Raw genomic sequence first — 19579 nt, forward strand, 5'->3', positions numbered from 1 at the left:
TTGATTATGATGTAATTCTGGCCATGCTAACTACTACCAGAAAAAAGGACTTTAAACCCATTCTCATATTGAAATCATCACGTGGGGTACAGATCGCACAGCTTCTAAATGACTTCTATCTAATAGACTCATCCAATGAGATTCTTCATTTAGTTATCTTGGCGTAGGTTTTATCACTTATTTATTATAACAGACATCCTGGGAGTTCCAGTGCTATGCTTTATTGAGACTTCTGCCGATCAGGTGGAATTTTGTTATCACCTACTTAACAAAAAATATCACAGGCCAAATCACAATATGGCTCAGAACGTTGAAGCCTTTATTATTATCTTTAATGTTATTATCATTTATGAAGAAAATGTCAGACCTAATGGACACTTTCTCCTCTCACATGACTTTTTTTTCCCTTAAATTGTGCAGGAAGATTTCAGTCCTAGGCCCTAGTTTTTTTCCAAGTCTTTGTTAGGAAATACTATCTCATTCAACCCTTCTCTCACCATCATCTTCAGCATCATTACCTTCTATTTAGCTGTAGTCTTACTACTTTGGTTAAAAACATATGTGAGATGTATTATGTCAAGAGAGCTGCACTTAAGACTCAATGTATGAATTGCCATATTCCCTTCTTCCTGCTGTGGTGATCATCCAAATGGTAGAATGTACCACACTCTGCGTGCGTGCTCGATATGTAGTGTGGGTAAGATTGTTGTTTTCAGCTATTAAAACGTGCAGATTCTTTGTTACTACATTATAACCTGATCTATCCTGACTGAAACACGTTGAAGGTTATGCTAACCATCAGTTTCGTGATGACATAGCTTGGTTATACCAGAGCATTAAGAAAGTATGCACAGATAAAGATCCTTTTTATACCAGGAAAGATGTGCTTCTATTGCAGTATATTCTGCCACTGACCTAAACCAAGAACATTTATACCTTTGTAAGCAAAGACTCCNGTATGATGCCACTGACCTAAACCAAGAACATTTATACCTTTGTAAGCAAAGACTCCATGAAATTCATCATGCTAACAGTGTGTTCCAATAANGTGTGTTCCGATAACTAACAGGAACGCCCCCAACATAGCACTTTTCTAAAATAAAATATTTGTTTTATGACATTCCTAGTTGGAATGAAAATCTAATGAGTGAAAATTTTTTTTGTTTTGCTCACTTAAAAAAAAAGACATTTATTAATTTGAGAGAGAGAGAGAGTGTGAGCAAGCACAGATGGGGGGGAAGGGGAAAGCAGAATCTTGAGCAGACTCCTGACTGAGCCACTCAGGCATCCCTATTGGCTCACTTTTTATTTTCTATTTTTTAATTTTTTTCATTGGTGTACTAGGCAAAGAACTTTATTAACCTTGTTTAAAACTTTATTCCCTGGCTTCTTCAGCTTAATTAGCTGCAGAGGATGAATTGTGTATAAGCAAAAACTGAAAAGAGCAGCAGTGTCCAAGGTGCTTGGGCTTAAAAATATTAGCGATCTAGATTTTTGTCAGATCCATGAAGAAAATTTTAAAAAGCAGGCATAATATAGAATAGCCATTCTTAGGGGCGCCTGGGTGGCTCAGTTGGTTAAGCATCAGCCTTTGGCTCAGGTTGTGATCCAAGGGTCCTGGGATTGAACTGCGCATCGGTCTCCCTGCTCAGCGGAGAGTCGGCTTCCCCCTTTCCCTCTGCCCCCAGTCATACTTGCTGTCTCTAGTGTTCTTTCTCTCTCTCTCTCTCTCTCAAATAAATAAAAAAAATCTTAAAAAAAATAGCCACTCTTAGTAACTTCTTCAAGTTTTATCTTCTTCAGAAATTGACTCAATTCAGTTTGTTTCATTCTTGGAAGGTTTATCAAAATTCTCCTCAAGATCTGAAACTTCATCCTCCCCCTCCTCCTCCTCTCTGGGAGTAGGCTGTTCTTCACCCCCGCCTTTTTTTTTCTTTAAAAGTTTAAAAACTTTATTTATTTTTAATTTTTTTCCCAGTTTTTATTTAAATTCCAGTAAGTGGTGCTTTCCATGCACAGATTGGGCAGAGCTTCAGCCAGTCTTCTTAAATTAGTCCGACTACCTGCACCAGGTTGGCTTGAGATCATGGGTAGCATTTCTGTCAACTGCTTTGCCTCAGCGTGGCCTGGATTGGTGAAAGTGTCCACTGCCCTGGATGCCTGACCTGTAGTATTGTTAAAGTTGATCACTGTTCCTTGGTTCATGAATATATTCATGTCTTCAATACCAGACATATTATTTACCCCTCACTTCTTGAAGGTAAGCTGAAGGCTTTTATCATTTGCAATAACCATTCTATGAACCCCTTCTTTACATGCACGGTTCCTTTCCAGCACTGAGCACTTGCACTTGCAGTTTGGCGAGCTTCTCCTGGTTCACAATTGTTCTTTCATCTTGTTGGAGCAGAAATGGGACCACATGGGGGACTAGGGTTGGCGCTCAGAGAGTCTGAAGTGGACGAGCTGAGATTAGGATGTGTGCATGCCTGTTTTGTTCACTTTTTAAATACCTACCACCCAGTAGGTTGCCTAGCACAGAATAATTAATAAATATTTAATTTGAGTGTGTTATTTTCACTGTTCATTGTTTGACAGTGCCCTCTGATAGCCTCTAGGAGGAATTTTTCTGGACTAAGTGCCATGAATATTACTAATTCTTCTAAACATCTGGTGTCATTTTTGACACATTTTGAATCATAGAATCTGTTTTCTCTTTTCTTCTTGGCTAATAGAAATTCAATCCATTTGAGATTCTCTTCTTATAATTGATGTACGTATTATGTCGTTTAACCATAAAACAAATTTATGTTCCTTTATTTGAACATTTTTCTCTTTGCTTAATTTTTCTTACCTAATTTAATTTTTATTGTATTACTTTTATAGATTTTAAATATACACTGCACATATATCTACATTTATGTACATGAAACCATATTTTGATATTTTTCTTAATAGATACATTAACTTTTTATAATAACCAGTTATTTTACTGTACTTTGAAGCTTTATTCAAATATTTTAAACTGTACAAAAACTATGCACTTTAATTGTGAAAGTGTTAGGGTTGTTAGACCATATCATCTAGCTATAAGGCTTTAAGTAGCAAGGGCAATTTAGTCTTGGTGAAATTGCTCACCGCTTCAAGGCACCTAATTAGAAATTAAAATACCTAGGGTTTTTTTTTTTTTAATTCCTCTCCAGCTCTATCTCAGCATATTTTAATCTGAACTATATTTCTATGTTAAATATGATTACTGAGCAATGACAGAACTCATGGTCATTCATTGCTCATTCATTACCAGTTTTCATTTATAGTGGAAATGAATACTTTCCTCAATTATATTTTTTAATCAATCCCAATCCTTTCTTTTTTATATAAGAGATATTAAGGCTTGAGAAAATTTCTGCAGAGTAATAAAACCTGTTAGATTAGATTAATATACATGGGCTGCTCAACTATTATTAATTTAGACAGACTTTCATTTTTCCTTTTTTGATTACACAGGACATTGATTTATGGTACATGAAATAACCAAATTGCACTTTTGAAATTTAAAATTCCAGAGTTCTCCTTGCAACATTGGCCTTGAACTCGGCTATTTTGTCCTTTAAATTATAAAATATATGTCCTTTTTAACTGAAAGGTATATATTGCCTAGTGCAGCAAGTATATTAACTAAACGTTTGTCTGAGATTAATGGGTCATTTTTAATGTCATTAATGAGCTACTGAATCACAATAGAAGATAGCATATCATAAAACCTTTTATAATTTCTTCATTAGCCTCTTTGTAGTTTAACGGCAATGCCTAGGATACCATTTTTTAACTTGTTTTGTTGCTTATGTCTTTGAGTTTTTGTTCCAAGTCCAGAGAGAAAAGATACTGATAATGCCTAAATGTGAGTACTGCTAGGAAGAGTATAGGCTTTTAGTTTATATTGCCCTGCTGGAGCGTGAGCACTCAGCATATTTAAGATGCAGAGATGATTAGGGAGAACCCGTTTGGTAAAAGTGTCTGAACTGGGAGAGTACATGGGGAAATGGTAGGACAATGCCAGATAGACTAATATTTACCTTTTTCCCCCAAGCAAAAGTGGATATTCTGAAGTCTGAAGGTAGAAGTCTTTTGGGTTTACTCGGTCAGGACAGCATTTTTTCCCCCTTCCTCAGCATCTGACAAAAAAAGAAAGAAAGAAAAAAAAGAAATCTCTTCTAAAATATGTTGGACTGATAGTCCCTCAGTGGTCATGTATATGGGCTCCTACAGCCTTGCCAGGTTAATGCCCAAATTCCTTAGCCAGCATATGCAAAACACCTGGGAGTGACATCCCCACATTCATGCAACCAATACTTTTGAGTACATTTTTTGCATAACCATTTTATAGGCACTGGTGATAATATAAAGAACTATAGAGGTAAAGCCTCTATTCTTACAAAATCTACACTTCAGTGGGTTGGGAAATAGAAGGTTTTAAGCAATTCATTAATTGCATAATTTAATAAATAAATTCGGAAAAGTGCTACAAAGGAAATGTGTAAGATGTTATAATAACTAACGAATGAGGAAGCCTAACTTAATTCTGGAGGGCAGAGACTTCTTGAGTCACGTGTAAAGCATAGATACGATAAAGAGGAAAGGTCCTGAGTCAAAAAAGAGTTTGATAAATTCCAAGAACTGTGGTAGAACTACTGTGGGTGAATCTCCATTAGAAGGCAAGAGGGTGAAAAGTACAAGAAGTTACCCTTGTGGTGGGCTGAGCACTGACCCTGCAAGGTTTTAGAGGCCATGTTATAGATGTTGATTTTATCTTAATGCTAATGAAACCCAACATCTGTGGAGGTATTTGGACCCATTCAACATGATGACTAGCAGGTCAGGCGTAAAGGGATACAGGTTCCTATTCTTTTAGCTTTGATGTAGAGCTCACAAATATTCTGAGACTTCTTTTATAAATGGTAGATTATTTGAGTCAAAGTCATCCAAGCTCAGACTAAAAGTACAAACAGACCTCTTTAAGATACTTTTACATCCGCCATTAGAGCTGTCCCTTATCAGCATAAACATCAGTTTGAGCTTGAGGTATAAAAATCCAGTGTTGGAGAAATCTGTACAAACTAGGGGAAAATGCTTTGGAAATATTAACAGCATGCAGTGTCCTAAGTTGCAAGTTTCTTCTATTTCTTTGTACTGTCCATAAAGCAGTCTAGCTTGTAAAAACTTCCCTTGGCTTTTCAGTGTGTCTTGCTGTTGCTCTAATGTGGCAGAGCATAATGGTCACAAGTATGAAAGGCTCTTTTACATTAAATTATACAGAATAAATTTCCCTGCTCAGAAGATGATAGCAGCTGATTTCTTCAATTTAGTTGCAGAAGATTCTAACATTAAATCTGAAGCTACCAAGGAGTGATCTAACTTTGAAGATTGCAGTGATGATAATGGGGCTTCTAGTGAACTAAATGAATGTTTATGGCTTTTTCTTTTCTGCGTTCATTGTTGCTGCCGCTGCTACTCCTGCTGATGCTGGTTTTGGTGTGTGCCTTTTTCAGTAGTGTTGGCTTTAAGAACAGAAATAGAATAAACGTACGCGCAAATCAATAAAATTCCATAAAGTCTTATATTTCTATAGGATTGACAGTGATGTTTAATAGACGACTTGCTTTTTGCCCCCAAGTTTTGGTTTTGCTGTCAAGCATAAACCTCTTTTTAAAACTTCCTTGAATTTGAAATGATACTAGTCATGGGTAATTAGATTCTCTTTAAGAATACTCTTTATTTCCTTAATTGATACATACATTTTATATGTTTATATAATTCTCACTGTGTATTATATTTAGATCAAGTTAAATCTGTATTTTTGCTTTATTCTTCTTTTTAAGGAGCAAACATGATTTCTACAAAACTTCAAGTATATCAGATTGTCATATCTATCATATTTTATAAGCTAATTTTAGAGTTACTTTGAATTGTTTTCCTTTTTAAAATTTAAATTCTCAATAAGAAACTGTATGGTGACTAACATAATATAATTAAAAAAACATTAAAATAAAAAAAAACTTTGTTAAATGACCCTTTAGTTTTCCACCAAATGTATATAACTTAACTTATTTAAACTATTACCAATTGATTGCAATTTTTCACTTAGAAACAGTACTTACCAAACATATATTTGTAGAACAATAAGGAGAACTATAGGGTTTCTGGCCTCAGAATATCAAGTCACCATGCATTAGAGTAAATAGGAGAGTGGGCTCCCCCTGCATCAGCAGGAATGAATGAATGAAATTCAGTTTCCTACAGGACCAACATGTGCCTTTTCTTCAGAAGCTTGAATCTGAATTTTCATAAGGATTTGGAAAACTAATTTAAGAATCCTGGGAAGATTCTCCTTGTGGCTAAAATTGAGATGTAGATTGCTTGATTCTTAAATCCTCCCTGTTTATCCCTGCCAAAGTATGTTTCTTTATTTACACTAGAAATAGGTAAAGTGTAAGTGCTCTTTGTCCCCTCTTGGAGACACTATCCCATTGGCCACTGCAAGTCTCTTCCTGGGACGATGATAATATGATGAATCATGGGTCTTCTCTTTCTCTTGTTTGGTTTTCAGGCTTCCCTTACAAAGCCTGTCCCTTAACTCTGTAGTGAATGACATTGTGGTATTTACCTTTGTTGACTTTACACAACCTTGGTACATGAATTTTTGCAAACATTTCTGATTGTTTCTCTAAACAACAAAAAAGAGGTAAATTACAAATATTCACAGCATTTTATTATATTTGAAATATCAGGAAATTTGCTAAGCATTCATGTGTGTTATTTTAATTAATTATTTTCTTTTTAAAATATTTTTTATTTTAATTCCAGTGTTGTTAGAATATAGAGTTAGTGTTAGGTGTACAATACAGTGATTTGTCAGTTTCGTATATTACTCATTGCTCATCAAGATTAACTGCACTCTTAATCCCCTTCACCTATTTCACCCATCCCCCGACCCACTAATAAAACAATTTGATGGAACTTTAATAACTCCATTTTACAGATGAGAAGACTGAAAATTTAAGAACCGAAAAATCTTGCCTAGGGTCACATGGGTAATTAAGGTAGCACTCTTTCACATCTGAGTTCAGCTTAGAAAGGAACAAAACATTCTTCTTTCTCTTCTGAAACTGGCAGAAAGGGAGTGATCTAGATCACTCTGAAGGAGTAGGAAGCAGGTGTGCTGGGATTAAGGAAGTAAGGCAGAGGGAAAATCAGAAACTCTGCACAAAGATTAGAGCTTTAAGATTTTGAACTTGAAAAATCTGTTTTGTCCTTTTCAGGTCCACTTCAAGTCAAGTTTGTCAAGTTCAAATAGACTTGAAAAGTTGATTTCAAGTCCATTTTGGACTTGAAAGCTGATAGCTGAAGAAGAGAAGGGTGAAGCTTATTTTCATATAATAGTAGGAGAAGCTTTGTAACTAGGGCATTGTGTGAGTTCAAAAGCATGTCTTACTTTCAGAATGAAGGCTTAAAATAAAAAGTATAACTATTCCTGCTTGCCAGTTAACTTGTAGAACTAAGGGAATTGGTAAGATATTGATAGTGAGAATTATGAACAGAAATACAAAGTAAGGTGGATGCCATACAATTCAAAATAGGAGGCATATGGGCCTGTTGCTGCAAAATTAATGACCTAAAATTGGCAATGAGGAGATAAGTTAATATTCAGATGATGTCTGGCCTCTGAGATAAAGAGAGGATGGAAGAATTTAAAAATTGCCTAGAGGACAAACTGTGAATGAGATCCAGAATTCAGTTATGTGAAGAGGTAGGCAAAAAATTTCTGAGTAAAGCCTGAAAAATGGACATGTTCTTAACAACCACATGGAAAGAGCCAGTATTCTGATAAGGAGTAGAAGACAGACTTGGGGGATGGAATGCAAAGTTCCCTGGAGGATACTGAGAAGAGAGAAAACATCTTGATGCTTAATTTAAAGAGGACGATTATGAGCAAAATTCATAGGATCTGTATAGCTGAGAGTTCCTACCTAACTTTCCGATATTTCAGTAATACAAGTTTCTAAAGCCACTATTAAACTCAGTTCTACAATAAATAAAATTTAAATAATAAAAACCATCATAGGTTATTATTTTGACTTTGGATAAAAATATATCTTTCTTGGATCTGATACTTTAACAAGGAACTAGAGGTTATAATCAAATCAAACTGGATGAATCTTTTCATTATACATTTAAAATTTTGTTATTTGTTGAAAGAAAATTTGTCTATCTCCATGCTAGTAACATCACATATATACTAGACTATTTCTTATATTTAGAAAAGTACTTTTCTTCTACATTTCAAGAAGTTACAGGAGCAAATGAGATGAGCTGTGTATTGAGTACATTCATTTTGCCTGCTTTTGGTTCGATATCTGAATTGACTGTAAAAAATTGATACAGCTGAGCAACAGAAGTTATCTGGAATGATATTTTTGGAGGACCACATGTGATCTTTCTTGAATGGATTTATTGCATTCTGTGATAAGTTTCTTCTTTGAGGTTCATTTTAAACAAAAGGGGAAAACCTATAGTAACATCCAATAAAACAAACAAACAAAAAGCAATATTGTAAAAAGAAAAAAAAAAGAAAAGAAAAAAAAGCCAGTTCAAAAGGTAGCAGTGATTGTGCCCAGACCGTTAATAGACTAATACAAGGAGTGATGACCTTGTGGAGTTTGTTGGTGATGAGGTCATAAAATGTGACAAAAAGAGATTGCAGTTTTTATTGTTCCATTGATTTCACCTTTTCCCTTTTCGATATGAAGTTGGCTAAAAGACTTTATTTTGTTACTCATTGAGTCTAGGGAGTGTGCGGAGAGAATGATGTTGGCTTCTAATAGGTGCTAACTATGTTTAGAGGTGGTCAAGCAAGTTTACGTGAAGAGAGAACTAAGCTAAAACTTGCATCTTGCAATAAATCCAGGATGTATGATGAAAATTATAATAGTCAACTCATTAGATAATATGTAAACATCAAGAGCAGATGGGCTTTCAGAAAACAAAGAACTTATTTTCAGGAAATTGTCTTGACTGTATAAAGAAACTATATAAAGAAAGGCAAATATAGAACATTATTAGTGTCATAGAAGTGATATTTCGTGATTTTTTTTTACATATTTCCATTTTGTTACATCTGTTCAGGTTTTCTGATCTCAATTTGTGCTCAACTTATGACACAGACTTGGTGTAATAAATTCTAAGATAAAAAAGTAAGTAGGGATCATTTCAGGCTTAATTTTTTACTTTTGTAAACTTTCTACTAACTGACCAATATTTTATTTAATACAATATGACTTTGAACTTCAAGAGTCCATTGTTTGAGGGAAAGAAAAAATTTCCAAAAATTTTTTTTCTTATTGTTAACTTGCAATGAACCAATAGGACTGATTTGAGTAAAATTTTAGAAATTGAATTAAAATGCAATGGCTCTGTAGAAGATTCTATATACTCTCCTGGGGTAGAATCAGTGAGAAAATATTATAACTGTTTAATCTTGAGAAAGTCATTTAATTTTTCTGACTATTTACTCATGTGTAAAATGAGAGGAATAGACTGGCTTTTCAGATCAAACATACTGTCTTTCTGTGATATGTGATGCACGGGTGAGATAAATTCTTTCTTCAAAAATACCAAAATCAATCTAAATAAATGAGTTAAGTCAACCACAAAGGAAAATATGATCCAACCAGTGTTCAGCTTCTGCCCAAAAAGGCAAATGGCAAAGCCAGTAAAGGTTTGAGGACAGTGGTTCAAAAGCAAAGAGGTATAGAGAATATAGATAATATATAACATATTACATATATTATTAACCACATTATGTGCAAAAGAGAAATGAGACTCATCACGTTGAAAACTGTTTAAATGGCAAGGGTGATTGGTTTTATTAGAAACTTCATAGTAAATTGATTTACCTTAAGATGTTTCTAGACACAACCTATGGTATTAGTATTAATTTGCATGTGATAATTTTTTCTTAAAAAATAGAATTATAGAATTTAAAATAGTGGCACCTGGGGAGCTCACTCAATTAAGTGTCTGCCTTCAGCTTGGGTCATGATCCCGGAATCCTGGGATCAAGCCTGGCATTGGGCTACCTGTTCAGTGGGGAACCTGCTTCTCCCTCTCCCTCTGCTGCTCCCCCGCTTGTTCTCCCTGTCTCTCGCTCTCTGTCTCTCTCTCGCTCTATCTGTCAAATAAATAAGTAAATAAATAAAATCTTTAAAAAAAAAGAATTTAAAATATTCCATTTGGACACGACCTCATAAGATATTTAACCCAAACTATTCAATTTATAAGTTTACAAAATAAACTTTAGATGAGAGCTTAAACAACATTTTTTAGTTCTTATGGCTAGTTAGAAAAATTATAGTATAAAGGAAACCATAACCTGCAACCCATAATTCTAACTTTAAGCTAAAAGTTCTTTACTCAAAAAGCCTTAACAGGAAAAAAAAATGGCTATGAGCTTTTATTATACAAAGTTTTAATATCATTATTACAAATTCTCATAGCCATATTCATTACAATTTGATCTTTGTCCATTATATTGGTTGTCCTGCAAATTCAGTATGGAATATGACCTAATCAAGTGTGGGAGAATTGCCTAAAAGAAGTAATAAATATTAGAACAAGAACTTGTAATGTGAGGTGAGTACTTCTTGGCTTGGAAACAAAACTTTGAAATCACAAAAATCTATTTGAGATCTCTACAATTTGGCTACAAGCTATCTTCCCCACACAGTTTACTACCTTTTTCTCTTTCTGAGCTCTCTACTGCAGCTAAATGTAGGCATCTTCCCATGTTGTGTTCATGCCTTTTGTTTTACCAACTAGGTTCACTAGCTGTTTCACTCATTTGGAATTCCCTTTCTTTTACCATTTCTTGAAGTCTTACCTCTCCTTCAAATATCATTTCTCGTGCATGATCAACCTCACTATAAAGTTTTTACTGATCATTCCTTCTAGTTGTGGTTTCTATACCCTCTGAACCCTTAGACGTTCTTCACCATTTATACCACTCTTTTGATTTTTATCACCCAGTGCCCATGCTGTTTGTTCCTGAGCTGCAGTTGCGAACAGTCACCCAATATTTCAAGTACGTCTTCATCTAGCTTCAATTGCACTGAAGTCCCAGTAGTTCTGACTTCCTTTATGGTCAGGTCACTTAATTTTCTTGAGATAAAATTTTGTCCTAGATAGAAAGGAAATAAACAAGACAATAAATAAATTTAACTTGATACAAAATGGACATGCCAATAGCAACTGCAACTCACAGAGCTAGCATTTAAATTAAGTCCTTCTTCATGTCGAATCCTGTGTCCTTTCTCATATGCCTCTCTGGAAATCCATGCCACACTGCTACCTGATTTTATGCTATTCATTACCAATTCTAATTTTGTGGTACTTTGATTGCTTCTAGTTGGTAGCAAATTATTCTTAGAAATCTCAAAAAAAAAATCTTGAATTCGTATCATTTTCAAGGTAAAGACAGTCAAACCTCTAGAAAAGTAGATACTTTTATGAAATTGAATGAAGAAGAGTTAAAAATGTTTAAAGACATGAGGAGGTACAGATAGAAGAACTGTGTACCTTTTCATTTTATATAAACGGAAAATGAGGTCCTTTGGATCACACATAGAGTTAATAGTAGCAATTATTTTCCCAAGAATCCACCCATTTGCTCTTTGGTTGACTATTTATTTTATCATCATCATGATTAGCATTGTTAGTAGTGGAATTAGTGATAATAATAAGATACAGCAGGTGTTATGGCTTGGTGATGAATTGGATTACTCTTCATTATAACTGATATTTTTTGTCCTGTGTTTTCTTACTGTTGTATTACAGTTTCTCAATAGATTATAGTCCTTTTTAATACATCTGAACCATTCTTATATTGTAGGTGACACACACAGAATCTAACACCTAACATACATTGAATATATCTTTATTGGTTTTCACAATAAATGGATAATTTGCTTATTGAAAACTACTTATTCTGAAGGAAAAATGACTCTATAAAGCTAAATAAATTAAAATAAATAAATGATACTTATCAGGCTGAAGAAAATATCTCACTATGATATGTAATTTACTTATACTCATTGTCAGATGCCAAAAAGAATCCCAGAAACAAATAATTATTGAGGAATTTTGTCAAAATGGAAATTAGATCATGTCACTCTTCCGTTATAACCCCTCTAATGGCTTCCCAGTTCTTTCAGAAGATAAAAGCATTTTCATTTTATAGTGGCTTCCAAGGCAGAACCTTTTATGACATTCTTCTTCCCCTTCCCCCATCTCCCTTAGTCTGCCTTAGTCATGGGGCCACCGTGCAGTTTCTCTTTGTGGCCAGGCATCTTCCAGTCTTAGAGACATTTTATTTATGTCCGCCAAGAATACTCTTCCCCCAGGTAACAGAGGGCTAATTTTTTTTTTTACCTCCTTCAGCTTCTTTTCGTAGCAGTGAGATGTTCCCTAACTACCCTATATAAAATTGCAACTTCCCTGTCCCATGTCACACACACACACACACACACACACTGCAGTTTCTGCCTTGCTCTGTTAATTTTCAGAACACTGAACACATAGCTCTTCATAGCATCATCACCCTCTAAAGAACCATATTGTTTATTTATTGCCTGTATTCCTTCATCAAAATCCATGCTTTAAAATGATGGTAATTGGTTGTTTGGTTGGTTTATTAGTATATCCTCTGGGCCTAAAACAGGATGTGCAACACAGTAAATGTGTAATAAATGAATAGCCAAGTCAGTATTAGCTGTAGTGTATCTTGAAATGACTATTTCAATCGCAGTGTTTCTGCCACTTATGAGGCCATATTTAGGTTTTGAATGGCAAAGAAAACTTTTTGGAATGTTTTACTCCATAAAATTTTTTTCACTTATTTCCCTGTCATGAGTTTTTTCCATGGAGGTTTGTGTACTTATGTCTTAGAATTTTTTGGATGATGGAAGTATTTGACAATTGAGGTTAGTTTCATAAAATGGAATTTTATTCTAAGGAATAATAGCAGTACTGATAGATGCAATTCCTGGATCATTCCTCGTTAGAGCTGAGACTAAGCATTTTTTTTTTAAACTAAAAGAATGGGAAATGAGCTGAGTTGCTTTACTTCTTTTCTCAGTCGTAGTCATATAGTTCAGGGGTGGACCATGATAGCTGGTGGCTCTGATCTGCCTCACCCTCTGTCTGGTTTTGTTTTGTTTTTAATAGGCATTGAACTAAAAATGGTTTTTATATTTTTTAAGCGGTTGCATTTTAAATGGTTATATAAGTATCTGCATAACATCCTTGATTGTTCTTTCTTGACCTACAAAGCCTAACATATTTACTGTCTTGCCCTTTAAGAACAAGTTTACCAACCCCCTTTCTAGTTATTTGATATGGAACAAGGGTCTAAAAGTCACTAATAAGATAATGAGTAGCTCCCATTCATTAAGAACCCACTATGTGCTTTGCGTTGTGATAAACACTTTATATATGTTTGTTACTTCAAGTCCTTAATATTTGTGCAAGTAATGTTTTCAGTCACAGCTTTACATGTGAGTGAATAAAATCTCACAAAGAAAAATTATGGCCAACATCATATTAGCAACTTGCCATCAGATTAACAATCAACTCTTTGGGAATGAAAATCTTGGTCTTCCAAACCCCCAAATTCTGTTTCCCCTCAACCTTGTTGCCAAATAACAGTAAAAACAGCCTCAGCAACAACAATAAGGCTACTTAAGGAAAAAAAAATTAAAACTTAATGAAAAACCTTTGAACTCCTTAGAGTTTAAAATTTCCTGATGGACAGTCTGTGGCCTTAGTTTTCAGGACTGTCTTATAGTTTCTGTTCTGGGTCAGTAGTATATGAAGCAAGATGGAGTTTGTCAGCGGGTCACCAGGAAAATAAAGAATTCTTGCCAATATCCACATATCCCATCTGGTGGTTGGTCATGATTCTGTGCTTCCCACATGTTGCCACAACTGGGGGTGCATCCTTATTTCTGAATGATAGGCCATGAGCAGAAACTGTGGTTACTAAAACAAAATCAGGTAAAGCCAATAGAAGCTGAGTGTCACACCATAAAAATTTTGAAATGTCTTGATCATATGAATGGTATTTCTTGCAAACTGCACTAAAAGTTTTGAATATTTAGGTTTTTGAGAGATACTACCTTGAGAGAACAGACAGTCTGCTTATTTCTCTTATGGGTAAAGACCAATTAAGTAGTTCTCAGGTGTGAATTAACACTGGATGATTTCATTGAAGAGTATGTCTATAAAATTTTTCATTAGACCAATATGAATTTGGAAGTATATGGTAAGTGACATCGTGTACTTAAAGGAGAACAGAAATAATAATCAATGAGAAGTGTCCANGGTAAAGCCAATGGAAGCTGAGTGTCACACCATAAAAATTTTGAAATGTCTTGATCATATGAATGGTATTTCTTGCAAACTGCACTAAAAGTTTTGAATATTTAGGTTTTTGAGAGATACTACCTTGAGAGAACAGACAGTCTGCTTATTTCTCTTATGGGTAAAGACCAATTAAGTAGTTCTCAGGTGTGAATTAACACTGGATGATTTCATTGAAGAGTATGTCTATAAAATTTTTCATTAGACCAATATGAATTTGGAAGTATATGGTAAGTGACATCATGTACTTAAAGGAGAACAGAAATAATAATCAATGAGAAGTGTCCAATCCATGCTTTGCGTGTTACCTTTTGTGAGATGTACAATTAATTAACTTTTAAAATAAGCTAGTCCTTAGTGGGGAGGGGTCATCACCAGTTAGCTAATTTTTTCCATGTGTAAATTAAAAAAAATAGTGTTCATTATTACAAAACCATACGTACACACATATATACACATACAAATATAAACATACACATACACAACTACCTCTAATTACCTTCCTGTAACGTGTGGATAAAATATTTTTATCCCTTTTAAGTTTAGACAACCATTAAGATAAGTCCATTTCCCAGGAACTACAGCCTATGCAGTTTTTAGTGTATTGTGTTTACAATTCCTGCTGATTTTCCTGATAGAGTTGCTTGCTGTTCTTTAGCATTTGCTCATGTGAATAGGCAGGGAGTCAGCTCAGAACGTAACATTATATATGAGTCACTGTCTAATGATACAGACAGTGCTAGTCTAAATACATCTATATATATACAATCTATGCAAAGGTAAATAAGTTGGAATATAAAGGTATACAATCTGAAACAATAGTAAATTGGGGAAAAGGTGGAAACAAATGTAGGAGATACTGGTAAGATGGCAGTTCAGAATACTGATAGGTGATTGCTATAGTATTTCCACAATTAAATAATGAACAATATTGAAAACATATTTTCTTCTATTTATTTTGCCATTCTATGTTGCATTTATACAAAGATTGCAAGGAGAACTGCAAGCCTGTATATTCTTAGTAATAGAATTCTCTTTAAGTCTTAGTTTCTTTAGTGTGTCACATAGCTATTGAATTTCTTACATAGTAAATACAAATTGAAATAATACTGAATTAATAAAGTGAAATGAGTTGAATTTATTTTGAATTAATAAGGGAATTAAAAGGCAAAAATGGTAATGATTTGGAGACTGTCTAGCAGAGATGGTGGACTACTGGAACTTCCATAACACAGAGAAATAGAAGGATAAGGAAACATTTCACCAAATCTAGTCAAATAGCTTTGTAACTAAAATTCAAATTATTAGCTTTAAACTATATTTAACATGTGGGCCTAAGGCTATTTCATTTTGAAATGGCAGTTGGATATCTATTTACTATTAGAATAAAAGAAACTTAAAAAAATGTACACACAATTGTAGGAATTATTAGAGTATTAGTATGCATTAGAGTTGAAACTAACTGCCAAGATAAATTATTGGACATTTGTAGAATCTAAAATTGTCACCTGAATCCAGTGAGCAATAATACCTTATCTTCTTAAACCTGTGTTTTTAAAGTTCATCTTCGAAGCCTGAAAATAAAATATATAACATACGATCTAAATCTTTAAGGTATCTCAGTAAAGCCCTTTTTTCCTATAAAATCCAGTTGAATTTTAATTAATATTGGGATTGCTTGTCTCCCTTACCAGTATGCTCTGTTTAGAATCTTGGGAAGTAATACTGAATGCACTAATAAAGTAGGACCTTGGGCCATAAAAGTTTCTGCAAAAGGACAATTAATCCACTCTATGCCATACACTGTGCTCTGAAACTTAAAGCGTTCTGCTAGACTGCATAACCTGAAGGAATCCCTGAAAGTCACTTTATCCTCTTCTAAGATTAAAGAAAAATGTTGATAGTGAATTCCGTACTTTGTCCTTAGGCCCATTGCAAGCTACCAGCAAGGGCAGTTTTCATCATAGACTTCGTAGTACGAGGAGGAGGAAGATTTTGTCTTTCTGTAGTAGATACCGCTAAAACTTTGTTAAATACATGGCTTTAACAACCTGCCAAACTGTTTATTGTTTGTATTGTGGTAGCCACCAAGGTAGTGATTTTGCTGCTTTGCATTATTGAAAAAAAAGGGGGAAAATTTTCTCTAACTTCCAAATAGAATTAGGGCCCTAATGTTGGCAGTAACTTTGGAGACCATCTTGTGTATTGAGGTTTACTCCTTTTTTTATACAATGAGAAAAATGAGTTGCAAAGACTTAGAAGTTGGCAAGCATTTTACAGTAGAGCACAAGCTAAAATAAGAGTAATTGGACTCATGTTCATATGTTCTTATGTCATCACTGCCACCACATTGTGATCCATGGGATGTTTGGGAGAAGAGGGAGTGATTATCTTCCATGATCTTAGATCCTGGATCGTTTGTGAAAAGGCCGTTTCTGTTTTGCTGGCATGCAGTGGTAAGAGCCATTTACCTGAAAAATATCGTTTCCCTCATTGTTAGCAAGTAAAATTTGAATTTTATGACGTCTATTCTGTGGATTCGTCCTTGACATGCATACATTATTTAGATATTGAGTGCTAAAAAGATGAAAAACACAAGATTACTTTTCAGTGTTACTGTAAATATGATGACACAGTAATGTAAGTAATATAAAAATCATAAATATGTAACACACCTTAAGGTTTTGGTTGCTCAAAAATCTATCTTCCCAATTAGGTGTTATTTAGTTTAACAATGGCATTAACTTTTTTTTTTTTGACAAATATAAGCTGATAAATAGAAAGATATTGCAGAAGGGTATTTTGGGCCACTAAGAAGTTATTCTGCATTTCAGTGTATGATTCCACAGTCCACTGAGTGTATAGGCCACTCAGAGATAATGTGGAGCTTATTGCTTATTAAAGTATATTGCCATTTACTTTGACCCTTGACAAATTCTATTCTTCAAGGTTTTTCCTCTGCCTTCCTTTTCCCCTCTTGACAGGTAATGATTTCAAAAGATCTATTAGATATTATATGCATAATGAAAGTGCAAAGCTTGCTGTCAGGTACAATAGACTGCAGTTTTTATTTGAGGCCTCAAAGTTATACTGTGTCACAGGTATCTGGAAGGTCAGTGAGGACTATGCCTTTTTCCTATCTCATTTCTTTGGCAGACATTGGCAAAGTGACTTGGTTAATGCATAATAGTTTTCCTTTCTTCGCCTTTTATATTGAAGGACAGTTTATTCTTCCATAAGGAGAAGGTCAAAGATTTCTCTATCCTAGTTTGCTTCCTATTCATTGTTAGGTACTTTGTAAGTTTGCAGTGATGTACTATAGTTTATATAGTATATAGTATAATAGTATAATAAAGTATATAGTATATAGTATATATAGTATATAGTATAATAAAAGTTGCCTCATTAATTTATTCTTATAAATAGACATTATATTGTCTAAATACAACTGTTTCTTTGAAGACAGATTCTTAAAGAATAGCAACTTTAAGACATCAGCCATAATTCTACCACTATTGCCATTTGTGTCTATTCACTTCCACATGCATAGTACTTTTTTACATAATCACTGTCATAGTATATATTATACGTTATAGATCTCTTTTTCACTTAAAATTTGGTCTTAATAATTATGAATAGTAGCCATATTTAGTCTTTTAATGGCTTTTGATAATATTACCATTTCAATATACCAGGTTCTATTTAATGTGTCCTCGATGTTTGGACTTTTTTTTTTTTTTTAGTATTACTGATAATGATGCAACAAATGTTTTCATGCATACTATTTTAAACTCTATTGAATTATTTCCTTAGGGTGGAATCCTAGAATCAGAATGACTTAGAAAAGGCATGTACATTATAAGACATTTGCTGTAAGCTCTCATAATAATTTCCAAAGAGTCAGTACAAAATTATAATCCCACCAGCCCTGAATGAAGATGCCAATTTCATGACAACTATGGGAACCATCCAGTACGGTCATTTATGTTTGATTTGTTATAAAAATTTTTTCTTAAAATATTTTATTTATTTACTTGACAGAGATAGAGACAGCCAGAGAGAGAGGGAACACAAGCAGAGAGAGNCCTGAATGAAGATGCCAATTTCATGACAACTATGGGAACCGTCCAGTACGGTCATTTATGTTTGATTTGTTATAAAATTTTTTTTTAAATATTTTATTTATTTACTTGACAGAGATAGAGACAGCCAGAGAGAGAGGGAACACAAGCAGAGAGAGTGGGAGAGGAAGAAGCAGGCTCCCAGCAGAGGAGCCTGATGTGGGGCTCGATCCCATAACGCCGGGATCATGCCCTGAGCCGAAGGCAGACGCTTAACCTCTGTGCCACGCAGGCGCCCCTGTTATAAAATTTTTGCTCACTATTCCAGGTGCTCTTTGGCAGTTGTTCTTTGATAACTTGCAAGAAAGAATATTGTCATAAGTTTTACTCTACTAATTTTATTTCTTTTTGTATAAATTCCCCATATGCTTATATTGGAACCTTCACTTTTTCTGATAAATGTTTGAACTATTACATATCTTAATTATTATCTTCCCTATTTTTATTTTTTATCAGACCAAAGTTTGAAAAGTTTTTGTATTTAATTTTGTCAATTGTTTTATGATTTATTCTGTGATTTTAAAAAAGCTAGGAAATTCACAATTGTTCCACATAGGTAACAAATATTCCCTATCTCTTATAAGTGTTTTTATATAGATCTACAACTGTTTGATTTTATGTGAAGTTTATCATGGTGCATAGTGTTATGAATGTAATCTGCCTTGCCTATGTTTACTGCTCCTCAAATCATTATTCAGTTTTTCTAAGGTTGTTTTCCATGATTTAAGTAATGGTTTTAACTTACGGTTTTGGAATTCTCATTACATATGAATAAAAATTTGTCCTGGATATTAATTTTTTTGGAGGCGTCTCTATCAGGTAACATTTTGAGAACCATGGCTAATAGGTTGGTTATTTTATTATATATTTTTTCTTGAATTTTATTGTAAGATAAGCTTAGGAAAATGAATCATACCATAAGAAATGGTACATAGCTTAGAGTGAAAAGAGTTTACTAGATATCTAATCTCATATATTGTGTTTTCATC

At 34.0% G+C, this 19579-nt stretch overlaps 1 pseudogene; it reads right to left on the reverse strand.

Moving 5' to 3' along the window:
* Positions 1–1816: 1816 nt before the first annotated feature.
* LOC109489782 overlaps positions 1817–19579 on the reverse strand; it is a 129242-nt pseudogene continuing 111479 nt past the window's right edge.

This window comes from Ailuropoda melanoleuca, chromosome 7, assembly GCF_002007445.2.
Source record: "Ailuropoda melanoleuca isolate Jingjing chromosome 7, ASM200744v2, whole genome shotgun sequence".
Taxonomy (NCBI): domain Eukaryota; kingdom Metazoa; phylum Chordata; class Mammalia; order Carnivora; family Ursidae; genus Ailuropoda; species Ailuropoda melanoleuca.